This window comes from Schistocerca americana, chromosome 5 (genome assembly GCF_021461395.2).
Source record: "Schistocerca americana isolate TAMUIC-IGC-003095 chromosome 5, iqSchAmer2.1, whole genome shotgun sequence".
NCBI classification, from domain to species: domain Eukaryota; kingdom Metazoa; phylum Arthropoda; class Insecta; order Orthoptera; family Acrididae; genus Schistocerca; species Schistocerca americana.
Window position 1 is genome coordinate 220,501,157 of NC_060123.1, and position 17,584 is coordinate 220,518,740.

Below are 17,584 nucleotides of genomic sequence, written 5' to 3' on the forward strand. Positions count from 1 at the left end.
ACGCTGACGCCTAGTCAACAGCGCCTCAAGCGAACAAATGTACAACTAAATGAAACTTTATAGCTCCCTTAATTCGCCGACAGATAGTGCTTAGCTCTGCCCTTTGTCGTTGCAGAGTTTTAAATTCCTAAAGTTGTGGTATTCTTTTTGAATCACCCTGTATTATATACAGTGAAACATTACAAATGCAAATATGTCACGAAAAATTTATTGAATTGCTTTAATCTGTGCACACAATATGTTTGAAAATGTTTTATCTTCTAACATTAAAAATAAAAATATTAATTGCAAATGGTTCAAATGGCTCTGAGCACTATGGGACTTAACATCTGAGGTCATCAGTCTCCTAGAACGTATAACTACTTAAACCTAACTAACCTAAGGACATCACACACATCCATGCCTGAGGCAGGATTCGAACCTGCGACTGTAGCGGTCGCGCGGTTCCAGACTGAGGCACCTAGAACCGCTCGGCCACTACGGCCGGCTATTAATTGCAACTCTAAGGGAAATCTTACTTAATAAATTACCGAATATATGAAGATGCTGATCCTGCTATCAACACAGTGTTGGAGTTGCGTCATTTTCTTGTTTCTCTGTAACGAACAAGAAGCTTCACTTCGTGATGTAGTACTGCAATCGCTTCTGGGTCCAGTCGAACTTTGTAAAAAATGGGAACTGTACCAAACAATGCGTGATGAGCAGCAGCAAACAGCCACAAATTGGTTTTCGTTTACTTATTGAAAAAGCGCCGTTATCGGTTTATATAGATACGATTCATCATAAAACAGCTTTCACGCTTTCATCAAAACATCTTTTACGTTTGGCGATTTGCGCTAGGATAAACTGTAGTGCACAGTTACGAAAGAGTAATACAGACGGTTGTACAACAGACTTGAATTAGAATGGAACTTAACGTCAAATGTCTACCTGGAACTTTCGTTTTTACGAGCATTATTATACACTTTCGATGAGTTACAAAACAAATTACTAGTGCGCGCCACGTGTTTTGACCCATTCACATATGACAACACATGTGGAATGGCTGCAAAGCACACGAATATCACAGATGCTGCAGTGCAGTGATAAGTTACAAAGATACAGTATTCCGGTAAAAGGATGCATATATTACTATTTTATTAAATTCAAAACGTATTTTTCATGAAATATAGGGCGTTAAATGCAGAGAAAGAAATGAGATTTAGTGAATACAGCGTTACAGACTTATTTTACAGAACGATAAAGAAATGAATGTGGATAAGAAGGTACGTGAAAACATCATGTGTTATTTGACCAATGCCGACGATAGTCAATTAAAATTTGTTAATATATGGCGCCATAAAAAATATTGATTATAGAAGATGCATACAACATCATAAGGTTTGTTACTTGATCTGCTGATAAGCGGAGAGACTTTATTTATACTGGAGTGCGGAAATTAATTTCAGAAAGTTTTTCGAGAAAACAGTGTTAGTCAACGTAGTAACGTCAGCAATCTGTGTACCAGAGAGAAGGATAATAACAAAGTGTTTATACGGCATAAAACACGTGAAACAATATTCGCAAGGCAAAAAATGATCACGAACAACACGACTGCGTGGAAACCAGTGGAAAATTCTGTGAATGGACGGGTCTCAACCTGTGGTAACATAAGGAAAAACTGTTAAAATAAGCAAGAGAGGTGAAGACAAAATAATCCATTCTCACTTTAGATGTGTTTCGAAAAATATCAAACGCGCTTCGATTAAGAAGCATCTGACTGTATCAAAGAACACAAAAATGCTGTGTACTACTTATTAAAACGAAATCTTTCGAGGTTGTGTTGCGCCCGGAAAATTTGACACCACATAACTTATTGCCTTTCTTGAGGCGTGAATAAATATATCATAGACTCTCTTTCTTCTTATTGCACTTGATGTAAAGCTCTGTTGTTTGAGGAGCTTCCATATCCCATGATACACTTGTTGTAGCTGGGATTCAGTCATAAAAAACGTTTTGAAGGACATCATCTTTACGCCAGTGACTGTTATACGTTTTTATTACACACTATTGCAATGTATTTAACAGGATTGGCAACGACATACAAATGTGTCAGCTTCCATTACGTTGACATGGCTTAAAGCCGTAATATCAGCACTTGATAATGGCCTAAGGCCGAAATTGCAATAGTGTGTAATAAAAACTTATAACAGTCACTGGCGTAAAGATGAAGTCCTTCAAAAAATATCCCATAATGCTACACCCAGTCAATAAAACGACCTTCCTCAATGACTGTACTTGATCTCCTGTTGACACAACTGAAAACTGTTGATGTTATGTGTCTGAAGTTTTATGAAGTTCATAACGCTAGTCTGTCCTGTGCAAGTTTTATCTCCTCCGGTCTCCCCCAACAGTTTTTATTCTCCACACTTTCCTCTATTAACAAACTGATTACTCTTTGCTGCCGCTACTTGTCTCTTGTCAACTGGTTCCTTCATGAAGTTAAGTCACGCCACAAAGCCCCTTCTCCCTGAATTGCACAAACTCATCATTAGTTACTCGACCTATCCGTCAAATCTCCAGCGTTCAAAATATTTTTATCTCTTTTTGTCTATATTCTTTATCATCCACGTTTCAAAGGCTACACTTCAGATACTTTCAGTTCACTGAAGTACCGCAAAAACATGTATTGTGTTTGTTATAAAAAAAATGGTTCAAATGGCTCTGAGCACTATGGGACTTAACAGCTGTGGTCATCAGTCCCCTAGAACTTAGAACTACTTAAACTTAACCAACCTAAGGGCATCACACACATCCATGTCCGAGGCAGGATTCGAACCTGCGACCGTAGCAGTCGCACGGTTCCGGACTGCGCGCCTAGAACCGCGAGACCACCGCGGCCGGCGTTTGTTATAGATTTACGCAGCAGATGAGGACGGATATTTCGAAACAAACTGTAAGTAATCCCAAAATACAGTTGCAAAATATTTTAGAACGACGAAATTACGTTTATAGATACAGTGATTTGTTAACTCGCCAAACAGACTCATAATAACATCATGTAATCGCAGAAGACAATCTACCAATTACAGAGGATCCTACATAAACGTAATACAAAAGTTAAAGTAATGATAACAGCAGACAGAGAATGGTGGAGATGAATTTCTTGGAAGAATTGTGACAGGTGATGAATCATGGCTCCATCATTTTTCACCACAGACGAAGAGGCGATCAATGGAGTGGTATCATGCAAATTCACCCAAGAAAAAAAAATTCCAAACCACACCTTCTTCTGGAAAAGTTATGGCTACGGTTGGTCCAGAATTTTACCGTACGGGTATACAGGCGGTGGTTCCAAGATGGCGTAAGGCAGTTGAGAGGGATGGAAATTATGTGGAGAAATGAAAATATTGTTCCTAAAGGATGTATCTACACACTGTAAAACTTTCAAACATGTAAAATAAAAGATGGATTTAAAAAAAAAAATTGTGTGCATTTCTTTTGGAGTGATCCTCGTACAGTGGCCACATTCCTGCCAATTCTTTCTGCAGTATTGAGGAAGGAAAAGGAACATCCGGCTACTCATAGCCCTATTACAAGACTTCGTTCAAAGCCAGTGATGTGTTGATAACGGCGTCTTTGATGCCTTAAAGTCATTCTCAACTAACATTGACTCACCACGTCCAATCTCAAAGGCAACTAACGCTCATGAACGTTACAGCATGTATTTAAAGCATCCTCATAGTGACGCTTCTAGCGCCACGCTTATGCGACTGGCGCAATATTTGAATAATCATTTTTTTAGATTTAGAAACAGCTTACCAACTTCTTCCGTTTATGTCGCACGACCCCTCCTTGGCGTAGTGATTTTTTGCGACAGTGTATTTTTAAAGAGCATTAGACGACATTTGCCTGATGGGTTGTGTAGGCCATGAAGTATCACTTGCTAACATTATGCGTCAAATGTTTCTGTGACCTGTTTTATTTCTGATTTTTCTACAAGCTATTTGTCCGTTTTCCACCTTTTTAAATGTCTTTTATTGCAGTCTTTGATCATAATATCAATTCTTTAGACAATGACCGGTTTCAGTCCGTAATGACCATCCTCAGACCTATAATATACAAATATATACACCTAGTGAGCAGTGTCTCTTTCAACATAATACAGCAATACGTATCACAATATACTATCATACAACCAGGGAAATGTACAGATAAAATACGATAAAACGTACCTTTTTACCCCATGTCCTAAAATGATAAAGCCATAATGGCATCGTCAAAACATATAAATATAATCAGCACAGCATCGTCACATAGATCTAAAACAAGGTGTAGAATAGGCCACATCGTGTAAAATACATGTAGCAGACTTTTAAAATTGATAACTATCATAGAAACCAATTGTGATACATTAAAAGTCGAATACAGTTACCCATATAAAATTATTAAAAGGAAATATAAGAATACAAAAAGACCGATCCTTTTGATGGTGAATTTACGGCCAACAAATATACTTTATACATTGCCTGTAGCAATCTATAAATTGCCTATGAAAGATAAAATGGCTATATGACAGCTGAAAAAAGGGCAGATCAATTATCAGTGCCCTCTGCTGGGTCGGCCGCCACCGATCTTAAGAACTTAACCACTAGAGGGCTTTACATACAACGTGATATGTCTTCCACAGAAAACTTTTAAACAACATATTAACAGTCAATAAATAAAATTATATAGTCTGGATATACATTCAGTGAGTAGGGAGGACATAATCAGTTGCAGGATTAGTGCGATTAATGTATGGAAGTAAGGCAAATGCCTACCGTACTCGACATAAATCATCAAGTAAGGGTAGGTATAAATACACGAGGCATTATTTGATTATCGCCGACCTCAACATCCATAGTCGCTCCGCTGCCCAGTTACGGCGGTGGCATCGGTTCCTCTCCTCCCTTCAAGGCGACCTCATCCCCATCCCCCCAGCACACCCGTCCCGAATCCCACTCCACTCCCGATGTTATCCTCTCCTCCCCCAACCTCCTTGGTCGCATTACGGTGGATGTCCTGGAGCCTATTGGTAGCGACCATCTCCCTGTCCTCCTCACCGTGTCAGACGGCCGTCGCCCCCGCCCCGACCTTCGTCATGATCCTCCCCCTAAGTACATCCATGACTATTCCCGTGCCAACTGGAATGCCTACCGGGATACCCTCTCCACTCAGGTCGATAGCCACCCTCTCGCCTACCACCGTCCCGATGATGTCACCCATGCCGCCTCCTTTCTCCAGCAGACCTTGTCTGAGGCCGTGGAGGCCCACGTCCCTACTGTTGCCATCCACCCCCACCGTCCTACCTTACCACCACAGGCCGTCCTCCTCCTCCGTGAATCCCGTCGTCTCTACCGTGCCTTCCTCCGCACGCGTGACCCGGACACCCTACGACGCCACCGGCAACTACAGCGACACATTCGAAATTTGCTCGCGGCCAAGAAACGCCGGGACTGGCGACAGACATGCACCCGTTTAAATGCTACCCTCCCTATAAACTCGTCCAAGTTCTGGACCGCCTTCCGTCGCCTTACCGGAACTAAACCCTCCCCCTACTATCCTCTTCTCCACGATGATCACCCCTTCCCTGACGCCCTTAGTAAGGCCAATCACTTTGCCTCCTACCTGTCCGATGTGTTTTCCGTCCCTGATGATCCCCAGTTCGATTACTCCCTCTTCCCAGATATCCGCGATCGAACTGACACCTCTGTCCCTCCCCTCGCTCCTGGTTTCCAGTACTTGGACAACATTCCACACACGGACCTTAATGCCCCCATCACCACACAGGATCTCATCACTACACTCCGCACCAAACGCAACACCGCTCCTGGTCACGATCGTGTTACCTACCGTCACCTTCGTGAAGCTCCTGTCTCTTTTCTCTCCACCCTGGCCAGGCTCTACAATGTAGTCCTGTCCACCGGTTACTACCCCGACCTGTGGAAAACCTCCCGTATCCTCATGTTCCTCAAACCTGGCAAACCGCCGTCCGCCGTCTCCTCCTACCGTCCCATCAGCCTTACCTCGGTCTTCAGCAAGGTCCTGGAATCTATCCTCACCCGCCGCATCCACCAGCATCTCCGCCAGCACCGCCTCCTCCCCGTTACCCAGTGTGGCTTTCGGCCGTCCTTCTCTTCCGACGATCTTCTCCTTCACCTCACTCATCTCCTTTCCGAACAGCTCAATTCCCGTCGCTCCGCAATCTTCCTCTCTCTTGACCTCGAACGCGCATATGACCGCGTATGGCATTCCGGTCTCCTCTTCAAGCTCCAAACCTTCGCCCTTCCCATTAACTACGTTCGTCTGATCGGTTCCTTTCTCTCCCGCCGTCCTTCCCATGTCACCATCCATAACACCGATTCCTACACCTTTTTCCCCTCCGCCGGTGTGCCCCAAGGCTCCGTCCTCTCCCCCCTTCTGTACTTGTTGTACACGGCGGACATGCCGCCGCCGTCACCCCCTGTCCACCTTCTCCAGTTTGCCGATGACACCGCCTTCCTTGCCCTTGCCCCCACCCTGCGACGCTCCCAACGCCTTCTCCAATCCCATCTTGACCGGTTCACCGCTTGGTGCAACCAGTGGTTGCTCAAGGTCAATCCTTCCAAAACCCAGGCGATCATTGTAGGCAAAACCACTCCCTCCTTCCGCCTCCTTGATTTCTATCTCACCATTTATGGCCGTCCCATCGCTCTCACCCCCACCCTTAAGTACCTTGGCGTCACCCTCGACCGTCGCCTCTCCTGGACTCCCCATCTCCAGACAATCCAAGCCAAGGCACGTTCCCGACTCCGTCTCCTCAAGCTCCTTTCCGGCCGAACGTGGGGTTTGGACCCCTCCACCATCCTCCACACCTATAAGTCCCTCATCCGCCCTATCCTCTGTTACGCCCATCCAGCCTGGATCTCCGCCCCCCCTTCCTTTTATAAATCCCTCCAAATCCTTGAACGCCATGCTCTCCGCCTTGCCTATCGCATCCGTCTCCCTTCCCCCACGCGGATCCTGTATGACCTTATCCCCTTCCCCCACCTCCTCCTCTTCCTCGAAAGGATACGAATCCTCTACACCTCCCGTAAACTCGATCCTCCTCACCCGCTCGTCTCCCCGATCCTCTCCCACCCCCGCCCGCTGCCGCGCCTGTACTCCCATGTCCCACCCGGTCTCCATCTCTCCACCCTCCTTACCCTCTCCCAAGGTGGTTTCCGCCAGCTCCCTCTCCCTGATGATGTCCTCGTCCCCTCCATCTACCCCTCCTATCAACTTTGACCCTGCCCCCCCTCCCTCCTGGTGTCCTTTCCCTGCGGCACCCTCCCTCCTTTCTCTTCCCTTCCCTTCTCTCTCCTTTTCCCCCATCCCCTCCCTCCACCCCTCTTCTTCCGGGCTTCCCTCCCCCTTCCTCTCTCCCCCCTCTTTCCCCTGCCCGTGGCGTCCCTGCTCTCCCCTCTCGCTTTCCCTCTCCCCCTCCTCCTCCTCCTCCTCCTCTCTTGGCAGGTCCCCGGACTCGCACACGCATCGTGAACTTTCGCGCGCCGGAGATCATCGCCCTCGGTTTAGTGTCTGTGCCGTCGTGTCTGTGCCTCAGTGTTTTTCGCCGTCCACGCTCCTTCGTTCACGTGTGTCATCTACCTCGTCAGTGTTTGTGCCCAGTGCCGACGGTTTTTCTTGTTTGTTTCGTCAAGTGTGAACGGCTTCATGTTTTTTAACTATTGTATCTCCTGTTTTTTAACCGCCATTCTGTTACTTGTCTGTCTCCCTTTCTTTTTTCTTGTACTGCTTATGGCTGAAGAGCGGAGTACACTGTTCCGCTGCCAGCCCACCTTGTATGGGGTGTCCAAATTACAATAAAGAAAAAAAAAAAAAAAAAAAAATTTGATTATCTCCTCTCTTCTGCCTTCCCCACTCCCTGTCGCGTCTGTCCAGCCTCCCCCTGCCCCTCCCCCTCCCCCTACCCCTTACGGGTCCTCTCCTCTCCTCTCCTCTCCTCTCCTCTCCTCTCCTCTCCTCTCCTCCTTTCGTTTTTCCATCTCCTTCCCTCCTTTTTATTTTCCCATCATCTGTCCAGGTTCCCTCCACCTGCCTTCGGCTGTGGTATGTTATATTTGCCAACTTTTTAGTGCAGTGTTGTTCGTCTTTCCAAAGTGTTGCGAACAGAAATCATGCTGTCACTGGGTGTGAATTTTATGTCTCTTGCGAACAGAAACTAGACTGTCGCCGTGTTTTTTAATTGTCTATTCTTTTACCTGTCTGCTTCATATGTATTTTATTAGTATCATCATCCCTTTGTTTCTATGTTTTATGTTCCACGATATTTTCCGCCATGTTACCATTTAAGTCTCCGATTTTATCGCCTGTTTTTATTATTTATTATATTCCTCTTTTTAAAACAAAGTCTGTAGGCATACTAAGCTGCTGCCAGCCCGTCCCCTTCGGGGGGAATCGAAACTCTATAAAGAAAAAAAAAAATTGATTATCGTAGCACGTTATCAAACAAAGCAAAGTAGGCGTTGGGCACAAAATCGCTTTGTCCATTGAGTACCCTAGTGGGCTCATGCTTTTCCGTTTTGTAAATCTCCAACTCCTCCAACAAATCAAGAATTGGGTTGGGTTGTTTGGGGAAGAAAATGGTTCAAATGGCTCTGAGCACTATGGGACTTAACATCTATGGTCATCAGTCCCCTAGAACTTAGAACTACTTAAACCTAACTAACCTAAGGACATCACACAACACCCAGTCATCACGAGGCAGAGAAAATCCCTGACCCCGCCGGGAATCGAACCCGGGAACCCGGGCGCGGGAAGCGAGAAGGCTACCGCACGACCACGAGCTGCGGACGTTTGGGGAAGACCAGACAGCGAGGTCATCGGTCTCATCGGATTGGGGAAGGACGGGGAAAGAAGTCGGCCGTGCCGTTTCAAAGGAACCATCCCGGCATTTGCCTGGAGCGATTTAGGGAAATCGCGGAAAACCTAAATCAGGGTGGCCGGAAGCGGGATTGAACCGTCGTCCTTCGGAATGCGAGTCCAGTGTGCTAGCCACTGCGCCACCTCGCTCGGTGGTAACAAGTCAAGAGCGCGACCCTTCTCTGCCCTGTGTGGAATACGCATACAACTCTCGATATTGTCTACAGTGTGGCCGGTTTCTGCCAAATGCATTCCCAATGCAGTTTTGTTATGTGCCTGCAAATGCTCCCTGAACGTAATTTTAAAAGAACGGTCGGTGTGACCGGTGTAAAATTTGTCACAACTACAACGAACGATCTTGTAAACCGCAGAACCGTCAAATTTATCAGAATATTTACTCAAACTATGTTTTACAAGGAGTTTCAGAGTGTTAACTTGAAAACCACATCTAACCTCAGATTTATTCAAACACTTTTCTGTTTTTTCCTTAGTGGTCCACCAATTGTGCGGTGAGCAGCCAGCGATGGTTAAGGCGAGCACTGCCAGACGACTGAGGCCTCTCCTCCACGAGGCGTTGTATCGGCGTGCGGCGAGTGCGGCCTCTCCTGTTCGCGAGACTGCAGTGCAGAGCAGAGCAGGGCGTCGCGCCGGCACGCCGTGACTGGGGGCGTCGATCCATACGGCGGCGCTGCCGGCTGCCCGGCAGTTCCTCTTTAAGCCGGGCCCTCCGCCGCTTTAATCTACGCTGCAGCCGGCCCTCCGCACACCAAACAACTTTATCCAGCCTGCTGCCGCCCCCGCACCAAACGACAGTTGCCACGGAAAACGTCTGTCCTCCCGACCAGAAACACGCGCAGCCAACTCTCTGGGGAACACTACGTGAACGCCTCCTGTTATGCGGTCCGATTTGCAGTAGGTGGTGCTCGATAGGGCTGCAAAAGTGACTACTTCGTTTTGTATCGTGTGTATTCTGCACTGTCGAGGCACATACCGATCACAAAGTAATCGCTACTCGTTAACTGGACATCGTTACTGATGTAGCCATTACATGTAAATACTACGGGGTGTTCAAAAAGTCTCTCCGCAGTGCCGTATGACTGTTAGCCGCGCGTGCCGTATGCCGTAGTGAATATACTCAAATGGTTCAAATGGCTCTGAGCACTATGGGACTCAACTGCTGAGGTCATTAGTCCCCTAGAACTTAGAACTAGTTAAACCTAACTAACCTAAGGACATCACAAACATCTATGCCCGAGGCAGGATTCGAACCTGCGATCGTAGCGGTCTTGCGGTTCCAGACTGCAGCGCCTTTAACCGCACGCCCACTTCGGCCGGCTAATATACTCAAATGGAACTCAGTGAAATACAAGTTATTAATTTATTGAATACTCTTGTTTACTTTCAAATTTTCACATTAAATGTTGAAAGTGTCCCCCCTGTTGTTGAATAAACAATTCAATTCGCTAATCATGTTGCCAAACACAAGCTGTAACACTTTTTCTGTAACAGAAGCTGAAACGTCCCCTTAGAAAAATTAATGAATTACTGTGCTGGTAAGCCCCTTACATTATTTTCTTTTCGGACAGCTGAGCAGAACTGAACGTACTCAGACATTTCTCACTTTACTTATTCTGATCATCACTAAATTGACACACAATATTTTTTAGCGCAACGCCATCTGACTTTGGGACTGCTACGGTCGCAGGTTCGAATGCTGCCTCGGGCATGGGTGTGTGTGATGCCCTTAGGTTAGTTAGGTTTAAGTAGTTCTAAGTTCTAGGGGACTTATGACCTAAGATGTTGAGTCCCATAGTGCTCAGAGCCATTTGAACCATTTTGAGCCATCTGACTTTCAATAATCCCTACAAAAGAATGGCCCTGACTAACATTAACCTATACCTTTCACAAATCACTTACGTCACAAAAATCTTCGTTACTCTAACTACTGCAATACAGCGAGCGCCAATACTGCCAGCTAAATAAAAGATTCAAACTACTGAAGTCACTAACTACTGACAGGTATAGTTAGCAAATGAAAGATTTTGATAGAGAACAAACAATGTATTTACCTTAATATTGTTCAAAAGTCATATTATATATATCAGTTCATGACATCCAGTCTTACAAATTTACTGTCTCTGCCCACATCATCTGCCCTCAAAACTCCGCCATCTCACTCCCCATATCCACCACTGCTGACGGCTCACCTCCAACTGTGCAACGCTACGCGCTGTTAACAGCCAACTGCCAAACACTACAATAGCGAACAACAGTGCAAACCAGCCACAGACTGCACACAGCACAGCCAGTGATTTTCATACAGACCGCTACGTGGCGGTGTCGTTACCAATATAAGAACCCAAACAGCCTACTTACAAAGCAGTGAAAGTGGATATTGCAGTTTTCAGTTCATCGATGGATTTTGGATGGTTTTTATAGACTGTTGCTTTCGCTGCACCCCAGAAGAACAAGTCAGGTGGTGTAGGTCAAGCGACGTGGAAGCCAAAGTCCCTGTAAAATTATGCGATCACCAAAAACATCAGCAAGCAGTGTCATTGAAACGCGAGCTGTATGCCCGGTTGCACCATCTTGTTGAAAATAACCGTTCAGTATTTCTCCTATGAATGGGTACAGAATATCACTGCAGTATCTTTGTGCGTTTATTGTTTCGTTGAAAAATATAGGACCCACAATTTGACGTCTAGAAATTACAACCCAAACTTCTATTTTCACAGAATGAAGTGGCTCCTCATGAATAAACAACGGATTTGCAGTACTTCAGATACGAGAATTTTGCGAGTTCATGTACCCGGATAAATGAAACAACACCTCATCAGTGAAAAATGTTTCGCCGGCCGGTGTGACCGAGCGGTTCTAGGCGTTTCAGTCTGGAACCGCGCGACCGCTACGGTCGCAGGTTCGAATCCTGCATCGGGCATGCATGTGTGTGTTGTCCTTAGGTTAGTTTGGTGTAAGTAGTTCTAAGTTCTAGGGGACTGATGACCTCTGATGATGAGTCCCACAGTGCTCCGACCCATTTGAACCATTTGAAAAACGTTTCATTAAAAATATCCCTTCCAGTTTGGCCGGCCGGAGTGGCCGTGCGGTTCTAGGCGCTACAGTCTGGAGCCGAGCGACCGCTACGGTCGCAAGTTCGAATCCTGCCTCGGGCATGGACGTGTGTGATGTCCTTGGGTTAGTTAGGTTTAATTATTTCTAAGTTCTAGGCGACTGCTGACCTCAGAAGTTAGGTCGCACAGTGCTCAGAGCCATTTGAACCTTCCTGTTTGTTGAATGAATTTTTTGAACCATTGACAACAATGCAGTCTCTTTCCATGGTCAGTATTTTTCAGTTGTTGCACGACTGTCACTTTGTATGGGAAAAGATGTAATTTTTTTCCTTACAGCTGTGTGGGCCGTTCCGACACTAACATCGATTTCCTGGGCGAGTTTTCTTACTGACTTGCTCGGACTCATGGACAATTTATCGGAAATATCGAGTAGTTTATCCTCAGAAAAAACGCTGGGACGACCACTTCTCGGTGCATCTGTCACTGAACCCGTACTTCGAAATTTGTTAATCAAATCTCGCACAGTATCGCGATGGGGGAGTATTGTCTCGGGGAAAACTGAATTAAATGTTTGACGAACTGAAACTGTGTATTTACCGCCAGCTTTGAACACTTGTTCGACTGAAAACACACGTTCCTCAGTGGTTAGTATTTTAACAGTGACAAAAAGAAACAAAGGAACTAAACTTAAACGTTCACGTCAACACGTAACGACACACACCAACGATACTACAGACGCTGGCTGAGATAAACGAAACAGTGGAATGTTGGGAGAGTCCACTTGACGGGAAGCAACCTACGCAGGAGAACAATCATACGGCACGCGCGGCTAACAATCATACGGCACTGGGGAGAGACATTTTGAACACCCTGTACTTTGCTAACCTGTCTAGTTGTGGGTGGAACTATGCTCGTGAACGAAACAGTGGAATGTTGGGAGAGTCCACTTGACGGGAAGCAACCTAGGCAGGAGAACAATCATACGGCACGCGCGGCTAACAATCATACGGCACTGGGGAGAGACATTTTGAACACCCTGTACTTTGCTAACCTGTCTAGTTGTGGGTGGAACTATGCTCGTGAACGAAACAGTGGAATGTTGGGAGAGTCCACTTGACGGGAAGCAACCTAGGCAGGAGAACAATCATACGGCACGCGCGGCTAACAATCATACGGCACTGGGGAGAGACATTTTGAACACCCTGTACTTTGCTAACCTGTCTAGTTGTGGGTGGAACTATGCTCGTGATTGCGCAATTTGAGTGGAATCTCCTTGAACAGATCTTTCTCTTCAGTTAGGTTGGTGCATAAGATCGTAGCGTTTTTCTTTTGCGTGTTGGTATTCCGGTTGCTACGGGTTTATTTATCAGACTGTCGTTTTTTTATTTGTAGTTCATCGCTGCTATTTGTGTTTACATATCGTCATTTTGTCATTTGTATACAGTGAGTGGAGCTAGGGACGCTAGAAAATGGAATGCCAACTGCGGAATTCAGAACATCTGCGACATATTCTTCCGCCTGAGTTGAGTAGAAAGGTGACAGCAGCGGAAGCGCCCAGAAACACTTTCGCCATGCATGGGCATAATGCCACTCGACAGAGCACGACAGTAAATGGCTTTCTCTTTTTAAGGGGAGACGGAAGGTAAGTGGGCTTCAAAAATTCGATTTTTACATTTTAGCATATTTGAAATGCCTGGTCTTTCCTGCGTGAAACAGTTTTTGTTTTATATAAATACGACAATTTTTTCGTGAGATATGATTGTTTACCTGACGCTCTGTGCAATGTGGCATTTAAATGCCACGCCTTCCTTTTTGCGCCATGCAGAGATAAAGCACAGCATTTAATTAAATGAAATGAAATTAAACCCATATTTAGATATATTTGTAAAGAAAACTTGTTGAAGAAATGTCTTCATGGGAAAACCCCAAATTTGTCATTTGGAACCAGTTACCGAAAACTGTATTTGTTCAGCTTACAACCACCAAATTTGGTGTTTCTGATGCTCTTTTATGCTTCAATGAGGTGTAATTAGAAAACTGGATGCTTTGGAATTATTGGGCATAAAATCTAGTGGAAATACTGCAAAATCCTTGGTGCAAATAGATAAAGAGAGAATCTGAAAAGCAGATATTGCTAATTTAAAATGCACAAAAGAAGCCAGACATAAAAGAAGAGGGGCCAAAAGAAGAAAAGAATATCAGTATGATTCACATGATGCCCAGTATGGCGCAGGAAAATATTAGTGATAAGTAATTCTCGTCAATAAGTATACTAGAATTGCAAAATTAAACTTTAAATGGATTTTTCTCAAAACTACACATTTTTTACTTTCAGGTATCATTACTTGATAAACCAATGAGGTTAGAAACATGAAATTTGGTCAATTTGTATTGCAGACGCTAATAAGTTATTACAAATAAATTGTGAACCACCAGACAATCAGGAACTGTTTTATAATAATTAATGTGCAAAAAAGTTAAATTTTACTAGTGAAAGAATACAATTTTTTTTCAAAACCATTAGAGGTATTATGTATATTTTACTTGTAAATTGAGGAATATGTGTTATATATATATGCAGTAAAATTGTATTGTTTTATCACTTACAGTTCTTTTGAAAAGTGTACCTATTCAAAGAGTAAAATAGCACTGGGAGAATAGGGATAAAAATTGCCTTTCGTATCCCCTTAAAGTGCATCGTTTTGACGCTAGTGACTACACGTCAAGAAGAGCTTGTGGATTTGACGCAGATCGTTTAAACGCATTAACTCGGAATGATCCACGTCAGCGTACTGGAGAACTGGCAAATGTGATGGCGGTGAGCAATACACCATTGTGCGACATTTGCGTGCAATGGTGAAAGTTTATGCGTACTGCATGATCTCAGTCATACGCGCATCCCAGCTTGCTCGTCATCAATTGGCTCGTGAACAACATCGGTGACGAAAAATGTATCTTTATGCTAAAATAAGGAAAAGAAAGGAGTGGCTGAACCCAAACAAATGAGCGACTACCCGTACAAAGACCTGCGCGCATCCCGCAAAAGATAATGTTATGTATCTGGTGCAACATTGATAGTGTGGTGTGCTACGAATCGAATTGTAGTGGTGTAAGTAAGCACGACTGCTGACATTTATTGTCAACAACGTCTCGCATGCCCGGTAAAAAAAAAAAAAAAAAAAAAAAAAAAAAAAACACTATACAGGAGTTGCGTTTGGTAGTCATTTCGCACCCATCTTCTTCACCTGATCTTGCGTCCTCAGATTTTCATCTTTTCCGCTCTCTACTGAACACCATGCGTGCGGCCGCGTTCATAGTAGGATATTAAAAACACACCATCAGGCAGTAACTGCAATTTATTTATTACCTCTTATGTCAATTAATAGTTAAAGGTATGCCATTTACTAATGTGTAAGTCATTGTCCATTGCGTGGATTACTTTTTGAATATGACTCCTGTCAAATGATGCATCCTCTGCACTACACATTGATCTAGGCGGCGTTGGAAGCTTTGAAACGTTCCCTTTGAAAAATTATACATGACTGTGCTTAAAATGACACACAATATTTTAGCGCAACGCAATCTAACTTTCAAAAATCCCTACAAAAGAATGGCCCTGACTAACATTAACCTATACCTTTCACAAATCACTTACCTCACCAAAAATCTTCGTTACTCGAACTACTGCAATACAGCGAGCGCCACTACTGCCAGCTAAATAAAAGATTCAAACTACTGAAGGCACTAACAACTGATAGGCATAGTTAGCAAATGAAATATTTTAATAGAGAACAAACAATGTATTTACCTTAATAATGTTGAAAACTCATAATATACATAGCAGTTCATGACACTCAGTTTTAAAAATTTCACAACTCCGCCATTTCTCTCCCCACATCCACCACTGCTGGCGGCTCACCTCCAACTGCGCAACGCTACGCGCTGTTCACATCCAGCTGCCGCTGCCCAACACTACAATGGCAGACAACAATGCAAACTAGCCACAGACTGCACACAGCACAGCCAGTGATTTTCATACAGAGCGCTACGTGGCGTTACCAATAAGAAAACCTAAACAGTCTACTTACAGCTTACCATAACTCGGCGCAACGTATTCCCTGGGACATTGCCGACGGCAGTTCTGATGCGATCCTTCAACTCAGGAATGGTGGCCAGAGCCGCGCACAAGTAGCCGAGCGGTCTATGGCGCTGCAGCCATGGACTGTGCTGCTGGTCCCGGCGGAGGTTCGAGTCCTCCCTCGGGCATGGGTGTGTGTGTTTGTCCTTAGGATAATTTAGGTTAAGTACTGTGTAAGCTTAGGGACTGATAACCTTAACAGTTAAGTCCACCAGTATTTCACACACATTTGAACAGTTTTTGGTGGCCAGAATTTGCATGGATTTCTTGCGACAGAAATTTCCGCGTAGAGTAATTTCCCGTTTGGTGACATTTCCTGGCCGACTCATTCACCTGACCTTTCTTGTGCAGACTTTTTCCTTTGGGGCTACCTGAAGCAAGCAGTGTTCTGAACACGTTGTGCCACCATTCCTGACTTGAAAGATCGCATCAGAACTGCCGTCGGCAATGTCCCAGGGAATACGTTACGCCGAGTTATGGAAAGCTTCCAACGCCGCCTGGATGAATGTGCTGTGCAGAGGGGGCATCATTTGACAGGAGTCATATTCAAAAAGTAATCCACGCAATGGACAATGACTTACACATTAGTAAACAGCATACTTTTAACTATTAATTGACATAAGAGGTAATAAATAAATTACAGTTACTGCCTGATGGTGTGTTTTTAATATCCTACTATGAACGCTGCCCCACCCTGTAGAATGATGTTGTATGTCCTATACCGTCAATGTTACACTATCGAATTTTGTGACCATTATCTTGGAAACTTATTAAGAGACACCAACCCACAATTTTCCATAATTATTGAATACACTTTTCTAAATACACTGAACTGGAATTATTACTAAAATTATATTGTGGGGCGTGTTATCTTTTTTTTCAAACACTCAATTTTTTGACAGAATTTTGTAAATAAATGAACATAAAAACAAGACAACTCAGGATATTTTAATTATTCTAGTTCCATGTGTGTTGAATTTCAAACTTGGCACGCTGTGAAAATTTCATGTCTCTGCCATCAGTACTTTTTTTAGAAAATGAGTCATTTACTGCAAAAAAATGTAGTTCAGAGATATTGACGTTTAAAACTTTTTTAATACAAATTGTTATACAGACTTACATTTCTGCATCTTTTATGCACTAGAATTTCCCTGGCCCATTGTCTGTCTCTTCTTCAGTGTCACAACAGTCCAGCGCTTGCCGCCTCCTTTTCTTTCTCGCTTCTTTTGTATTTTGCTGAGGAGATAACTCTGCTTCACATACACAAAGGTCATCCAGTTCCTGCAGTTCTTTAGCTGTCTTCTGTCCAAATCTTACCCCTAACTTCTCCAGAATCTTAAGTCTTTCACAGTTCCCACCATTAAAAGTTATTACAACATCAGACACTGCTAACTTTAGAGTCATAAGGCCAACAAATTCATTCTTAGGAACACGGCACCACACAACATTATTG